Source organism: Acinonyx jubatus, chromosome A1 (genome assembly GCF_027475565.1).
Source record: "Acinonyx jubatus isolate Ajub_Pintada_27869175 chromosome A1, VMU_Ajub_asm_v1.0, whole genome shotgun sequence".
Taxonomy (NCBI): Eukaryota; Metazoa; Chordata; class Mammalia; order Carnivora; family Felidae; genus Acinonyx; species Acinonyx jubatus.
In genome coordinates this window covers 234,285,986-234,301,556 of record NC_069380.1, presented here as the reverse complement: position 1 = coordinate 234,301,556, position 15,571 = coordinate 234,285,986, and positions in this window count along the sequence as shown.

Genomic DNA, 15,571 nt, shown 5'->3' with positions numbered 1-15,571 from the left:
AGCCCCAGGCAGGTAGGTGCGGGTGGGTCCCCCGGGGACAGGACTGTTCACCGTGAGACCAAAGCTGATTCACGCTGACCTGGGAGGGCCTGTGGTGGGGGGGAGGACTGGGCAGGTCTGCCCGGCTGGTCTCTGGCCTCTCGCTCCCCCGGTCTCTGGTGACCCTGTCCTTTCTTTACCCCCAGTTTCAGGGGTCCCTATATTGTGCTAGGACTGCCCAAGCTAGAATTTGTCACGGGCCTCCCTGCGCTCGGGCAAGGACCAGCTTCCTCTGTGTCCGCTTCCTGGCCCCTGACCCCCGGCAGCCGGGGTGGGGGGAGCAGGCACTTGAGTCCTTTTGAGAATGCTGTGCTGAGGGCCGCCTCTAAGTGAGGAGCATGCTTTGTTTGTGTTTGGGGTTGCCCCGGGCCTGGTGTGTGCTGTTTGTTGCAGGGGCTGCCCCCACTCCCGGCCCTCCCCCCACCCCCCACGGCTGGAATGTGCCCTCAGGTGCCACACACCTCAGTGCAGGTGAGAGGTGCTCCCCGCACAACTGGTTCAACCTGTTTCCACCACCGGGGACCAGGAACCTGGACCCTGGGCCATTCCAGGGCTAGCCCTTCCCGGGGCAGGCTCCGGCCCCCCGGCCCGGCCTGGGCACAGGTCTGCAGGCCCCGGGTGCGGGCCACTCTCCACACCTGCTCTCCCAGGAGGCTCTGCCCTGCCAGCTGGCTCTGCCGCACCTCTGCAGGCAGGAGCCCTGCTTTGCTGGACGTGGGAGGAGGCCTGGGGTGGGGGGAGGGGGGCGGGTTTGCTTCAAGATAAAGGCAGCTTCAGATTTGATGTGGGGCTGTTTCCCCTGCATGGTCGCCTCCCTCTTTCCTGCTGTTCCCCTCTGCACATCCCCCTGGGGAGGGGGCAAGCCCCCAGCACCCACTCTCGCTCAGGAAGAGCGACGTTGCACAGTGTTCGTGAGCTGGCTTCTGCCGATGGCCACAACGCCAGGGTTAAGTTCCTTACGAAGGGTTTGCACCGACAAAGATCCTTTTCTCTCTAACGGGAATTCTTGTACTGGCCGTTACTTCATTCATGTTATGGAACCAAATTAGAATGGTGTTAGATTTTCGTAAATATGTATGTATATATATTCACATATTTCCCACAAATAAAAATACATATGCTTATAAAATACATATGAAAAGATGCAAGTTTGAGGTTGCAAAATTATTGCATGGTTCCCCAAACAACACATGCCCAGGCAACAATGATGTAAATTAACAACAAAATGACCCCCGAATAGCCTACTGGAAATTAAACATCAACAACAACAACAAAAGAGCTCAAGCTATTTCATGAGCAAATGGGAGAATGTGCTCAAGGTGGAGAGAACAGAAATCATCTATTTCGGGGCATAGATTTAAACTATGCTTTTTGGAAGCAATTAAAAAAATGTTTTTAACGTTTATTTTTGAGAGAGACAGAGACAGAATGCGAGTGGGTTGGGGCAGAGAGAGAGAGGGAGACACAGAATCCGAAGCAGGCTCCAGGCTCCGAGCTGTCAGCACAGAGCCCGACGCGGGGCTCAAACTCACGAGCTGCGAGATCATGACCCGAGCCAAAGTAGGACACTCAACCGACTGAGCCACCCAGGCGCCCCTGGAAGCTATTTTTAAATGTTTGTCAAAATATAGAATCTTCGTAATCTCTGAATAAGAATCCTGTTTCTGGAAATTTCAACTATGGAAATATCCCAAACTACGTGCATAGGAGCATTACGAAGGCGTGCTTGTCATAGCAGAAAACTGGAACCGGCTTAAACACCTGTCAGGAAGCGTGGTAGGTAATTATGCACTGGCAGAGGACCATCCGTCAGCTCTAAAATCATGCCCACACCAGCTACATACGCAAGGAAGTATCTGTCAAGATTCGTACTATGTGGTTGGAAGTTTAACTTCTGAGGAATCGAATAAAGGGTCTAGGGTGAGTATGTGTCCTTATCAATGTTCATATTGCTTCTCACCGCAAATATGTGGCATTTTATAATTAAGAAAGACAGGGACACCTGGGTGGGTCAGTCAGTTAAGCATCCAACTGTTGATTTTGGCTCAGGTCATGATCTCATGGTCCCGAGATCAAGCCCCGAGTTAGGCTCTGCCCTGACGGCATGAAGCCTGCTGGAGATTCTCTCTCTCCCTCCCTCTCTGACCCTCCCCCACTTGTTCTCTCTCTCTCTCTCTCTCTCTGTCTCTCTTTCAAAATAAATAAAGAAAAAATAAAAGAAACTATAATTAAAAATATAAAAAAATAAAATAAAAAAAGAAGAAGTAGAAAAGAGGTCCTCGGTCAAAACTGCCGTGACATAGCCTCGTGGTGGAACCCTGAGTAGACACTGAACAAGAAGGGCGCAGAGCCATATGGAAAGCATTGCAAAGACAGCCGCCACCATTGGCTAGATTGTGTGTGCGATAAAGCAGGTGCGATACTAACAAAACCCTGGAAATAATAAGTCACAGAAAATCTGGAAATAAAAGCCTGGAAAGCTGAGTCAGCGCTTCTGTGATGGAGCACGTGGTCGCGGGGTCTCCTTCCTCAATATCTGTGTTTGAGTGATGTCGGGGACCGACTGCGGAGGGTGACCCGTAGGAGCGGCTGTCTGTCCTTCACCAGCACCCCCTCCTACAGAGCAGCGATGTGACTGTGACTTTTAATCGTCATAATGACCGAGAAGCTGAATAGTTGAGGACCCTAGCGCACAGCAGATCACCCACCGCCCTTTCACAGGTACTGGGTCACAGTGGTAGGACCCTGTGACAGCTCCCCTGGAGGCTCCGGGGAGAATGCTTTCATCCCTGTCTCTTTCGCTGTCGGGTGCTTGCTCATGATCCTGGGTGTTCCCGGGCTTGGGGCCGCCTTGCTCCAGCCTCTGCCTCCAAGTTCAAGTGGCTGTCCTCCCCGAACACAGCCTCTCCTCTTCGGTCTGTCCTGGGGGCTGTCACTGGACTCAGGACACACACAGATAATCCAGGATGACTTTATCTCAAGGTCCTTAACTTACTTACATCTGCAGACAATGGTTTTCCAAATAAAATCCTAGTCACAGGTTCTGGGATTAGGACACGGGAGAATGTTTCTGGGGGTCACCATTCAACCCCCTGTAGACCACAACCCCAAAGTCATTCCCCCTCCCCAGACTCAGTGTGTACCCCCAGCACTTTCTCTAAGCACTTCTATACGTCTACACGCACCTACAGACATGTAAGGCGTGTGTGCATGTATGTGCATATGCGCCCACGGTCCTGTAAGTCGTGTGTACATACACGTGTGTGCACCTGCGCACACGGAAGCCATAGGCTACATATGCCAAAGCCTGCCAACAGTCAGTTCGTGGGCTGGGAAGACAGCCCTCCACCCCACCTCGCAAGACACTTTGAGTCACTCAACTTTCTGAACCACAGAACCGTGACAGAATAATTGTACTCACAGCGGACGATAGAGTAAGTTTTACGGAACACACTGCGGTCTGACACTTTCTTCTTGTGCTAACGTGTCTTGAGGGAGTTTCCATATCACCAAGGTCCTTGGTTTTTATTGACCACATAGTAATCCAGTGCTTTAGATTCCAGTTTTGAGACAGTGTTGGCGATTTATACCTCCAAGATCGTTTCATCATGGGTCGGTTTTAAAATGTATTCCTATAAAGTTTTGATTACCTTCTACATTGAATTTTGGTTACTTGTGCCTGTGCATTAATCTTTCCTATTCAATTTACATACAGTTTGAATATTATTTCTTTTCAAAGAACCGCTTTTTATATTTGTTGAAAGATAGTGTATGCAAAGGTGGATGGATTGATTTAAAATATGTTGAGATTTCTATATGCAGTAATAAAGGCTCAGTTTTTGTGATCATTTCATGAGTATTTTAAAATAATGTGTATTCTCTAATTGTTCAATTTCAGTAGCAAAAGGCAAATTAGACCAAGCTTATTAAAGATAGTATCCAACTTTGCCACTTCTCTTTTGTCTATTTGATTTGTTAGTTTCTGAGCTATAAGTTCATGTCTCTTTACTATGGTTGAGACTTTTCTATGTGTCTTTATTTGCTTTGTGTGTTTTCAAGTTCTGTCTTTGGGTGCAAAAAGTTTCCAATCGACGTAAGTTTAGTCCTTTATTCCTTTTATCGTATGAAGATCTGACTTTCTCCACTGTGTTTTCACTCTGAATTCAAATTTATTTCACATCCACACGCTCCATTTGCTTGCTCGTTTTTAGAGTTTGATGATCACATCTCTATCCTTCCCGTCTTTCTCTCTTCATGTTTGATGTGTCTCTTCAACCGGCTGGTAGTAGGATTTTTTTACCTAGTGTGTAAGCTTCTGTCATTTACGACATGAAAGGAGCTCTTACATTTATCATGAGCACTGATCTGTCTACTTAGCTTTTCTTTTCAGTATATTTTTGTCTGTTTCTGCTTTCGCAGATACCGTATTTTTCCATTTCATTCTTCCTTTATAAACTTTCATTTGTTTGACTTGATCATGCTTTCTTAGTTCCTTCTCAGCTTCTCTCTAATTGTATCTGTAAGCATATGACTAGGGCATAACTTTAAATATGCTCATTTACTGGCTGTTGAGAGTAAAACTGCTGTGAACACACATGAGCTGGTCTTTGTGTGGAATATTCTTTTGACTTCTCGTGTAAACACCCGGGAGTTTGTGTGCTGGGCCATAAAGTAAGTGCATGCTCAACTTTGTAAGAATCTTCCAAATAGCTCTCTGGAGGGGCGTACCATTCTACATTTCCACCAGTGATTATAATGCCACCATCGGTCGCCGTCCGTACCTGGTCACCGTCCGTACCCGATATTTTCAGGATTTAAAACGTTCATTATTCTGGTGGGTTTGCGCTGGTAACTTCTCGGGATTTTAATTTGCATTTCTTTGATGATTTAAAGAAACATGTTCCATGTGTTTATTGATCATTCACATATTTTTTGCTTACAGATGGAATGTTGAGACATTTGTCAACATTTAAAAAAAACGTGGCTGTTTGTATTGTTTTTATTGAGTGATATTTTGGACATCAGCCTTTGGTCTGACATGCATATTGTGAATATTTTCTCCAGTCCGTGGCATGCCTTTCTATTTCTGTGACTTCCTCCCGAGCACAAAGTCTTTAATTTGTGGAAGTTCCACTTGTCAGTTTCTCTTTTATGAGGTCTATGCGTTTTAGGTCCTAAATAATCTTGGCCTGTATCCGTGTCACAAAGATTTCTTATTATTTCTTCAAGAACTTTTATAGTTTTATATGTAGGGCCGTGACTCATTTCAAGTTAAAATTTGCGTTTGACGTCCACTTGTCCTAGAACCATTTAGTAGACAGACTGTCTCTTCCCCACGAACTTGCCCTACCCTCTTTGTAGAAACGCCATTGACCGCGTCCATATGATCTGTCTCTCGGTAATTGATTCTGTGCCATCGGCTGCACTTCCCTTTCAATGTCAGGACCACATGGGCTTCATTGCTGTAACAAAACAGCAAGCTTTGAAACTAGACTGTGGCGGCCCTCCCTCTCTGGTCCAGTTTACGACAGTCTTGGTTCCTCCAGGTCCTTTGCCCGTTTGGTCAAGTTTTCAAGTCAGCCTGTCGTTTTCCACTGGAAAGCCTGCTGAGGTTTTCATTTGTATTGCAATAAATCTACTGATTAATTAAAGGACAATTGATACTGTAACAAATTGGGTGTCTGATCCAGGTACATGATGTATCTCACTATTTACGTAGGTTTGTTTCATTTTCTTCAGCAATATTCTGTAGTCTTCAGGATGGGAGCACAGCGCATATTTGGACATTTTTGTTTTTACGTATTTGTGATGCTATCGATAATGGATATTAAAATTCATTTTCCAGTTGCTTTTTGCTAGCATATAATGAATTATGCATATTGACCTTTCATCGTATGACTTTGCCAAATCCATTCTGAATTCTAGACACTTTTGATGATTCCATATGATTTAGGACTTACCATGTAAAAATTATGTCATTCACAAAATATATTATCCACAAATAAAGACAACTTTATTTCTTCTTTGAGAATCTGTGTGATGATGGCTTCTTTTTTTTGGCTTTATTGCACCAAATAGAGTCTCTGCTACAGCGTTGATTAGAGGTGGTGGGAAGGGACACCCTCGCCTTGTTCCTGATCCTGGAGGAAAACATTCAGTCTTTCACCACTAAAGATGATGTTGATTGTAAGTAACTTCAGATGATCTTTACTGGTTTAAGGATGTTCTCTGCTTCCTTAGTTTGCTGATTTTTTGTTTTTGTTTTTGTTTCCCCCACTCAGTGCTCGTCAAGATAGTGTTCTCTTAATCCTCTTTGTCTGTTTCAATTACCACCCTTCACGTCCCTTCTGGAAACCACCTGTTTGTTCTCTGTGTATAAGAGTCTTTGTTGTTGTTTGCTTATCTCTTTTTGTTGTTGTTGTTCATTTTTAAAAAATTTTTTAATATGAAATTTATTGTCAGATTGGTTTCCATACAACACCCAGTGCTTATCCCAAAAGGTGCCCTCCTCAATGCCCATCACCCACCCACCTCATCCCTCCTGCCCCCCATCAACCCTCAATTTGTTCTCAGTTTTTAAGAGTCTCTTATGCTTTGGCTCTCTCCCTCTCTAACCTCTTTTTTTTTTAAATTTTTTTAAATGTTTATTTATTATTTCCAGAGAGAGAGAGAGAGAGGAGAGAGAGAGGCCTAGTGTGAGTGGGAAAGGAGCAGAGAAAGAGAGAGAGAGCGTGAGCAGGGGAGGGGCAGAGAGAGGGAGACACAGAATCCAAAGCAGGCTCCGGGCTCTGAGCTGTCAGCCTAACAATGGGCTAGAACCCATCAACTGTGAGATCATTACCTGAACCAAAGTCGGATGCTCGACCAACTGAGCCACCCAGGTGCCCCCATTTGTTTTGTTTCTTAAATTCCATACATGAGCGAAAACGTATCATATTCATCTTTCCCTGACTGACTTAACTTCACTTAGCATTATACTTTTTAGCTCCATCCATGTCGTTGCAAATGGCAAGATTTCTTTTTCATGGCTGAGTAATATTCTATTGTATATGTACACCACATCTTCTTTATCCATTCATTGATCGATGGATACTTGAACTCTTTCCATAGTTTGGTGTTGTTCATAGTGCTACAATAAATGTGGGTGTGCATGTATCCCTTTCAATTAGTGTTTTTGTATTCTTTGGGTAAATACTTGGTAGTGGAATTACTGTATCATATGTATTTCTATTTTCAATTTTTAGAGGATCCTCCATACCGTTCTCCTCAGTGGCTGAACCACTTCGCGTTCCCTCAAACAAAGCATAAAGGTTCTTTTTTCTCCCCATCTTTGCCAACATTTGTTATTTCTCGTGTTTTTGATTTTAGCCTTTCTGACAGGCGTCAGGTGATATCTCACTGCAATTTTAATTTGCATTTCCCTGATGATGAGTGACGTTGAGCATCTTTTCATGTGTCTGTTGGCCATCTGGATGTCTTCTTTGGAAAAAATGTCCATTCAGGTCCTCTGCCCATTTTTAATCGGATTATTTGGTTTTTGATTTTCAGTTGCATGAGTTCTCTATATATTTTGGACATTACCTTTTATTGAGTGTGTAATTTGTAAATATCTTCTCCCATTGAGTAGTTTGCCTTGTTTTGTTGACACTTCCTTCATGTTTAAAAGATTTTGATTTTGGTGTAGGTCTAATAGTTTAATTTTTCCTTTTGTTTCCCTTGCCTTAGGAGACATATCTAGAAAAATAATTCTACGGCTGATGTCAAAGATATTACTGCCTATGTTTTCTTTCAGGAATTTTATGGTTTCGGGTCTCACATTCAGGTCTTTGTTCCATTTCGAATTTATTTTTGTGTATGGTGTGTAAAACTGGTCCAGTTTTTCCCATTGTATATTCTTGCTTCCTTTGTTGTAAGTTAATTGACCAGATAAGCATGGGTTTATTTCTGGGTTCCCCATTGGGTTCCATTGATTTATGTGTCTACTTTGTGCCAGGACCATACCGTTGCACTACAGCCTTATATAGTACATCTCGAAACCTCAGTTGTGATACCCCTAGTTTTATTCTCCTTTCTCAAGATTGCTTTGGCTATTTGGGGTCTTTTCTGGTTTCATACCGATTTTAGGATTATTTGATCTATTTCTGTGAAAAATGTTGGCATTTTGACAGGGATTGCATTAATCTGTAGATGGCTTTGGGTAATATCTGCATATTAACAATATTGGTTCTTCTAATCAGTGAGCCTGGGATATCTTGCTACTTGATTTTGTGATCTTCAATTTATTGTTTTCAGTTTGCTGAGCTTTAAATCATGAAAAGGTATTGAATTTTATCAAATATTTTTTTCCATCTGTTGAAGTAATTTTTCTTCCTCTTCTCCTTCTTCTCCTCCCTCCCTTCCTCCTCCTCTTTCTTTGTCTTCTTGTTAATATGGTGAATTATATTGATTGATTTTCGAACGCTAACTTAATCTTAAATTTTTGAAATGAACTCTATTTGGTCATAATATATTTTCTTTTTGTTGCCAGTTTTTATTTGCTGATATTTTGTAAAAGAATTGGCATCCTTTTTTTCCATAATGGATTTTGATAGTTCTTTTTTCTTCTGTTTTTGGTGTCTTAGTAACAAAGTAGTTTTGGTTCACAAAATGAGATTGGAAGTATTTCCCTCCTCCTTTATTTTCTGAAACATTTTTATTGTTGTTGTTGTTCTTATTTCTGAAAATATTAATAGAATTGATCACTGAATTTTTGGAGGGACTGGGTGGCTCAGTCAGTTAAGGGTCTGACTTCAGATCAGGTCCTGATCTCATAGTACATGGGTTCAAGCTCTCCATTGGGCTCTGCTGACAGTGTGGAACTTGCTTGAGATTCTCTCTCTCCCTCTCTCTCTCTGCCCCTCCCCCACTCACTTGTGCTCTCTCTCTCTCTCAAAAATAAATAAACTTAAAAAACATAATTGATCACTGAATTTTCTTTGTAGGGAATTTTTCATGATAAATTTAATATTTCGATAAATACAGAACTACTCATATTTTCTATTCTTCCTTATGTTTGATATCTTTCAAGAAATTGTCTCAGTTTTATATAAGTGATTGAATGCATTTCCATAAAACACATTATAATGTTTCCTTATTATCTCTTTAATATCTGTGGGATCTGTAGTGATGTGCCTTCTTTGATTCTGGATATTAATAATTTATAACTTCTCATTTTTTCTTGTTAAGTAAACTACAGATTCATGAATTTTATTGATTTTTTTTCAAAGAATGAGCTTTTGGTTTCATTGATTTTTCCCTATTGTAAGTCTTTTTTTTTTTTAATCATTGATTTCAGCTCTGATCTTAATATTTCACTCCTTCTCTTATTTATTTGATATTCTTTTGTTTTTTAGCTTCTAAGGGGGAGGCCTAGACCACTGATTTTCAACTTTTCTTCTTTTCATATTTAGCATTAAACTACAAATTACCTTCTAAGCATTGTTTTTGCTGAAGCTTACACATTTTTATGTGCTGTGTTTTCATTTTTATTTAAACTATTTTCTCAATTCCCTTTCTTCTCACCCTCTTCTTTGACCCATTGGGTTATTTAAATATATTTTGCTTAGTTTCCAAATATGCAGGAATATTATAGATGCATTCTTATTATTTATTCCTAATTTAATACCACTATATCAGAGAATATGCTCTGTATAATTTCATCCCTCTTAAGTTTATTGAAACTTGTTTCATGGTCAATTATTTGGTCTATATTGGGGAAGATACCAGATTCACTTGAGAAATGCATTCTGCTGTTGTTAGGCAGAGTATTCGATATAGATCAATTGATTAAAGTTGGTTGATGATGTTATTTAGGTCTTCTATGTCCTTATTGATTTTCTTTCTACTTGTTCTATCAATTGCTGAGAGAGGAGTGTTAATATCACCAACTGTTCTTGTCTAGTTCTCCTTCACTCTGTCAATTTTTTTGCCTCATGTATTTCAACACATTATTATTGGGTGCATACAAATTTAGGATTGCTTTTTTTTCTTTATTAACTACTTTATCACTATGAAATATCCATACACACACACACACACACACACACACACACACACACACAAATATTCCTAGTCCCAAAGTGTATATTGTCTGATACTAAAATAGTCCCTTCTGCTTCCTTATGATTAGTGTTTTCATTGCGTGCCTTTTTTGATCCTATTATTTTAACAAAGCTCTCTCTCTTTTTTTAATGTTTAAGCTTATTTCTTATAGACTTGCAGTCTATACTCAGGTCTTACATTTTATTATGTTTAACAATCCCTGCCTTTTAGCTGGTGTCTTAGATTTTTTTAATATTTAATATCACTTGTTGTGGTTTGGCTTAAATCTACTATATTGCTGCTTATCTGTTCTCTCCTGTACCTTTATCTTTTCCTGTCTTTTTTAGATTGATTTTTCTGTTTATTTCACTTAATTTCCATTGTTGGCTTATTAGTTATATCTGTTTTTAATTATATTTTTAGCGGTCTCTGGAGCTTACAGTATGCAACTTTAATTCAAGAAATCTACCTTTAAATATTGCATATCTATGTATATAATATAAGACCCTTACAAGACAATTTCCAATGTCATACTTTTATTTATACATATGATACTAACCTCCTAATATATTATGACATTTTGGCTTTAAATGATCGATTATCCTTTAAAAAATTCAAAATTGAGGGGTGCCTGGGTGGCTCAGTCTGTTAAGCCAGTCTGTTAAGTCTGACTTCGGTTCAGGTCATGATCTCATGGTTCCTGAGTTCGAGCCCCACACTGGGCTCTGTGCCAACAGCTCAGAGCCTGGAGCCTGCTTCGGATTCTGTGTCTCCCTCTTTTTCTGTCCCTCTTCTGCTCAGACTCTGTCTCTCTCAAAGATAAAATGAACTGGGGCACCTGGGTGTCTCCATTAAGTTAAGCATCTGATGCTTGATCTTGGCTCAGGTCATGATCTCACAGTTTGTGAGTTTGAGCCCGGCATGGGGTTCTGCACTGATGGTGCAGAACCTGCTTGGGATTTTTATCTTTCCTTTTCTGTGCCCCTCCCCTGCTTAGGCGTGCTCTCTTTCTCTCTCTCTCTCTCTCTCTCAAAATGAATAAATAAACATAAAAAATGTTTTTAAATAAAATAAACATCAAAACAATTAAAATAAATAAATAATTCAAAATTGAGAAAAATGACCTTAATATTTATCTACCATTAGTTACCATTTCTGGAGCTCTTTGTTCCTTTCCATAGACCCAAGTTCCTATCTAGCATTATTTAATTTCAGCAATAAGAGGGTTTCTTTTTTTTAAAAAAACATTTATTTATTTTTTAAGAGACTGAGAGAGATAGAGCATGAGCAGGGAGGGGCAGAGAGAGAGAGGGAGACACAGAATGTGAAGCAGGCTCCAGGCTCTGAGCTGTCAACAGAGAGCCCGACGCGGCTTTGAACCCATGAACCACAAGATCATTGCCTGAGCCGAAGTCAGACACTTAACCGATTGAGCCACCCGGGTGCCCCCAGCATGAAGAACTTTTGAAATTAACATTGTTTCTAGTAAATGTCTTCTAGTGATAAATTCTTCCCGCTTTTAGTGATCTGGACAAATATTTTGCCTTATTTAAAAAAATGTTTCTCTGGACACAGAATTATAGCTTGATTCTTTCTCCTTTCAGCACTTTATAGATTTTCTTTTTTCGCTGTTCTGGCTTTCACTGATTCTCAGAAGTCTGCAGTCATTGTCATCTGCGGTCCCCTGAATTGTGCATGGTTTACCCCAGCTGCCTTGCATGGTTTTCTTTGTATTTATCCTGACTGGGCTTTGCTGGGTTTTTTCATTGATTTGTAAAAATATCCACTGTCATTTATTCAGATATATTTCTGACCCTTTCTCTTTCTCAGAGATTCCAAATGGGTTTACATTAGATTGTTTGACCTTTTTCCGCTGAGGCTCTAGCTTTTGTTGTTATCCTTGATGTTTTGTCTTTTTTCCTCCTCTGTGCGCTCCTTTTTGGATACATTTTATTGCTGTATCTTCAAGTTCCCTAATCTTTCCTTTTGTGGTGTCTACCACTTTCTCTGTCTCTTTTTTTTTTTAAATGTCTATTTACTTAGAGAGAGAGTGTGTGAGCCGGGGAGGGGCAGAGAGAGAGGGAGAGAGGGAGAATCCCAAGCAGGCTCCACGCCATTAGCTCAGAGCCCAATGTGAGGCTCAAACTCATGAGCCATGGGATCATGAGTCGAGCTGAAATCAAGAGTTGGACAGTCAACCGACTGAGCCACCCAGGCATCCCTTTCTCTCTCTTTTTTGGATGGTGGTGTTATATTCTGTGGCACAAAAGTAGATTATCGTAATTTATTCACCCATTTCCCCAAGGAAACACATGTATATTCATTCTAGGTGTTTGCTATTCTCAATGGTCATACAAAAAACATCCTGGCACATATATTCTCATTCAATTTTATTTGTGTGTGATAAGGTACTGCGTGTCTGGGATTTCTGAGCCAAAAAGCATATATATATGTATGTATGTGTATAATTTATATGTGTATATATATATATATATATTATATATATTTCATTTTAAAACTATTGCCCAATGCTCTTCTATCTCAAACATGTCTGTTTGATTATACACTTGCATAATTTACAGCACACAATTAATGTGAAGATTTCATACATTTTGCTTTAGCACAGTCCTTCTTTCTTTCCTTCTGTGCTCGGATGTCTGCTCCTTCTGCCCTCCAAATTTTCCTTTTCGGTGGCGCTTAATCTGCTAAGTCCATCAGCCACTTTTCTTTTCAGCTCTTGACATTTTTACCTTTAGAAGTTCCACTGGGCTCTTGGCTGAAGTTTTATAAGGTGTAGCACGAGAAGGCTTAACACATAACACTGAGCACAATATAAATCAATGACTCAACCAAACAAAAACCCTATATGTGCTTTGATGTAATAATACGTATGTATTTAGTATAAAATACATACCAGATTGTCTAAAGGTAGGAAGGCACAGCGCTACTGTAAATAAATAATGCCAAAATTAACTTTCTTATATGAGAACCTATGTGCATAAGTCTGTCTACAGTTTCAACTTAAGTGGAAATGCTGACGTATAAGACGTGGCTCCTTCAACCACACCAGATACACCACCTGAGCCGGGTGATGATGATGATGGTGAGGAAGAGGAAGCAGTGGGGAATCTGTATTTGGCCACTGATATTTTTTTTAAAAGAGCATATTGGTTGATTTATATTCTCCCTTCTGGCCTCAGTTTTAGAAGTGGATGTTATTCTTTTAATTTGCCCGTTCCATTCAAGTCTGAAGCAGCTTGGTCTAACCTAAGCCAGGAAGGGAAGGAAAAGCATAAATGGGAAAAGGTTATCTAGGGCATATTTTCCTTGCTTGCCAAACATTCAGTTCCTAAGTCCAAGTTACTAATTGCCGTTAGCCAGAGTGAGTATGCGTCGTATGCTATGTTGAAAATTCATCGATAAATTAGAATTGCAGACAATCGTTTCTAAAAAGGAAAGACTAATATTTACAAAAGTGTATGATTTCTCTTTATAAAAGCTATTTTTTAACCCTCTTGGCAGATCTCAAGATCCTGTCTGCCGTAGAAGAAAATATATCTGATATAGATGAAAATTTTCGGACATTAAATATCAGTCTCTTAGCAACCATAGAGATTTAAAGAGTTGACTTTCTTAATACCCATTGAGAAGTGTGTCGATGATTAAATGTTTCCTAAAAGAAAGATATGGAACACCACCGGCTTGGGAGGGTCCCGTGGAAGGCTTACGTGATTGATGGCCCCAACCCCCCTGATAACACTTGACAGTGGTCTTGATGTATGGTCCACCTTCACAGCCATCTTGGGAAGCAAAACTGTATGTCAGGGTCCGGGATCACATTTACGGGCTTTCGGGTGACTTTCTCTGAGTGGGTCTCGTTTGTAATCCGTTTGATGCTTTGATATATAGTATTATGGGGAGGTAAATGTGATATTTCTGAGGATTGATAGCCAAATTCTTCACAGTCCAAATGTTTGCACTCTGGGTTCTGAACAAAGCAGATAACAAGAGCTCAGTTAGTCATTTCTAAGAAAGAAAAGTTACATTCAAGGAATGGAATAATTTTATAAATATGGTTCAACTTCCAGTACTTAATAAAAATAAGTGGCCAATTTGAGAGAGATTCTCTGAGAGGGCATTGAAAGATGCCAAGATGAACTGAAACTTTATCGTCAGAGTAAACTTTTCTAACATGACAGCATTGTTTTAGACTTTGGGTTTGATCTATAATTTGGCTCGAGTTTGGATTGTTCTTGGAATAATAAGGCATCGCTCTGCTCTTTGCTGACGTCACGCAAAGCCGTGGTGTTTCCTTTCCTTGGCTGGTTCCTCTTAGCCCGTGCAGGTGCAGGGCCATAGGAGGGCTGGAAATACCCAGCAGGCTGGTGGAGGAGGCCTCTGCTCTTCTGGTGTCTGTTCCTTGGGACATGCGGGCTTTGCGGGGCCAGCGGGGCAGCATGGCTCTGGCAGTTCTGTATGTCCTGTCCGTCACACTGCAATCTGTGGCATGACACTCCCTCTGGGGACAGTAGTAAGTTCTCCGCCTGGGAGTGAAGATTCACATACAGCGTTCCTTAGGCCAGAGCAAGGAGCCCAGCCTGAACTCACATTTGCCAGGAGAAAAAAACCTAAGGGCACACACCTAGCCTAAAACAAAAGCAACTTCAAAACGTCAGATAGATGATCAATCATGAACTTCTACATGAGAATATATGTGAAAATAATTAAGGCTTTTGATTACGTATAAATTCCCGGTAAATCAGCAGTGATAAGGATTCTGTCACAATCTGATGTCGTCTTAGTTCTTATTCATAAATACCTGGTACCTAGACGCGGACTAGGAGGCTGTGTGCACTGGTCAGACAATGCACCAGGTAAGATGTTCAATCTGGGGATGCGTATTTGAAAATGAGATAACTGGGTCATGGGGACGTTTCAGTGACCGGGACTGAGGACGAGAACATTTTCTTCTGAAAGAAAATACAGGGATTGTCCCCTAAACTGACGCAAGTAGGATTGACTTCAGAAGAGATTTCTTTGGGGCTCTCTTCACAGGGTTATTTATCCAAGGGGATGAGGAACCCGTTATGAGACACTTTGTGTATAAAGCTATTGCAGGGAGGAAATTCTGAGGCAGCTGTTAAACTGAACTTCAAGTACAGGGAACTCAGGGCTGTGTATCAGTCTGCATGGGTTGCTGTGACAAAATATCCCAGCCGGCTGGGCTTGAACAACAGACTTATTTTTTTTCCCCACAGTTTTGGAGACTGGGTGTTAAAATCAAGGCATCAGCAGGAATGCTTTCTGGTGTGAGCTGTGGCCCAGGCTTGCAGGTGGCCGTCCTGGTGTCTCTTCCTCTAGTCAGAGCCCACGTCCGCTGGATTAGGGTCCACCCTTCGGCTGGTTACTTCTTTATGAGGGCCCCATCTCCACATAGCCGCATTCCAAAGTG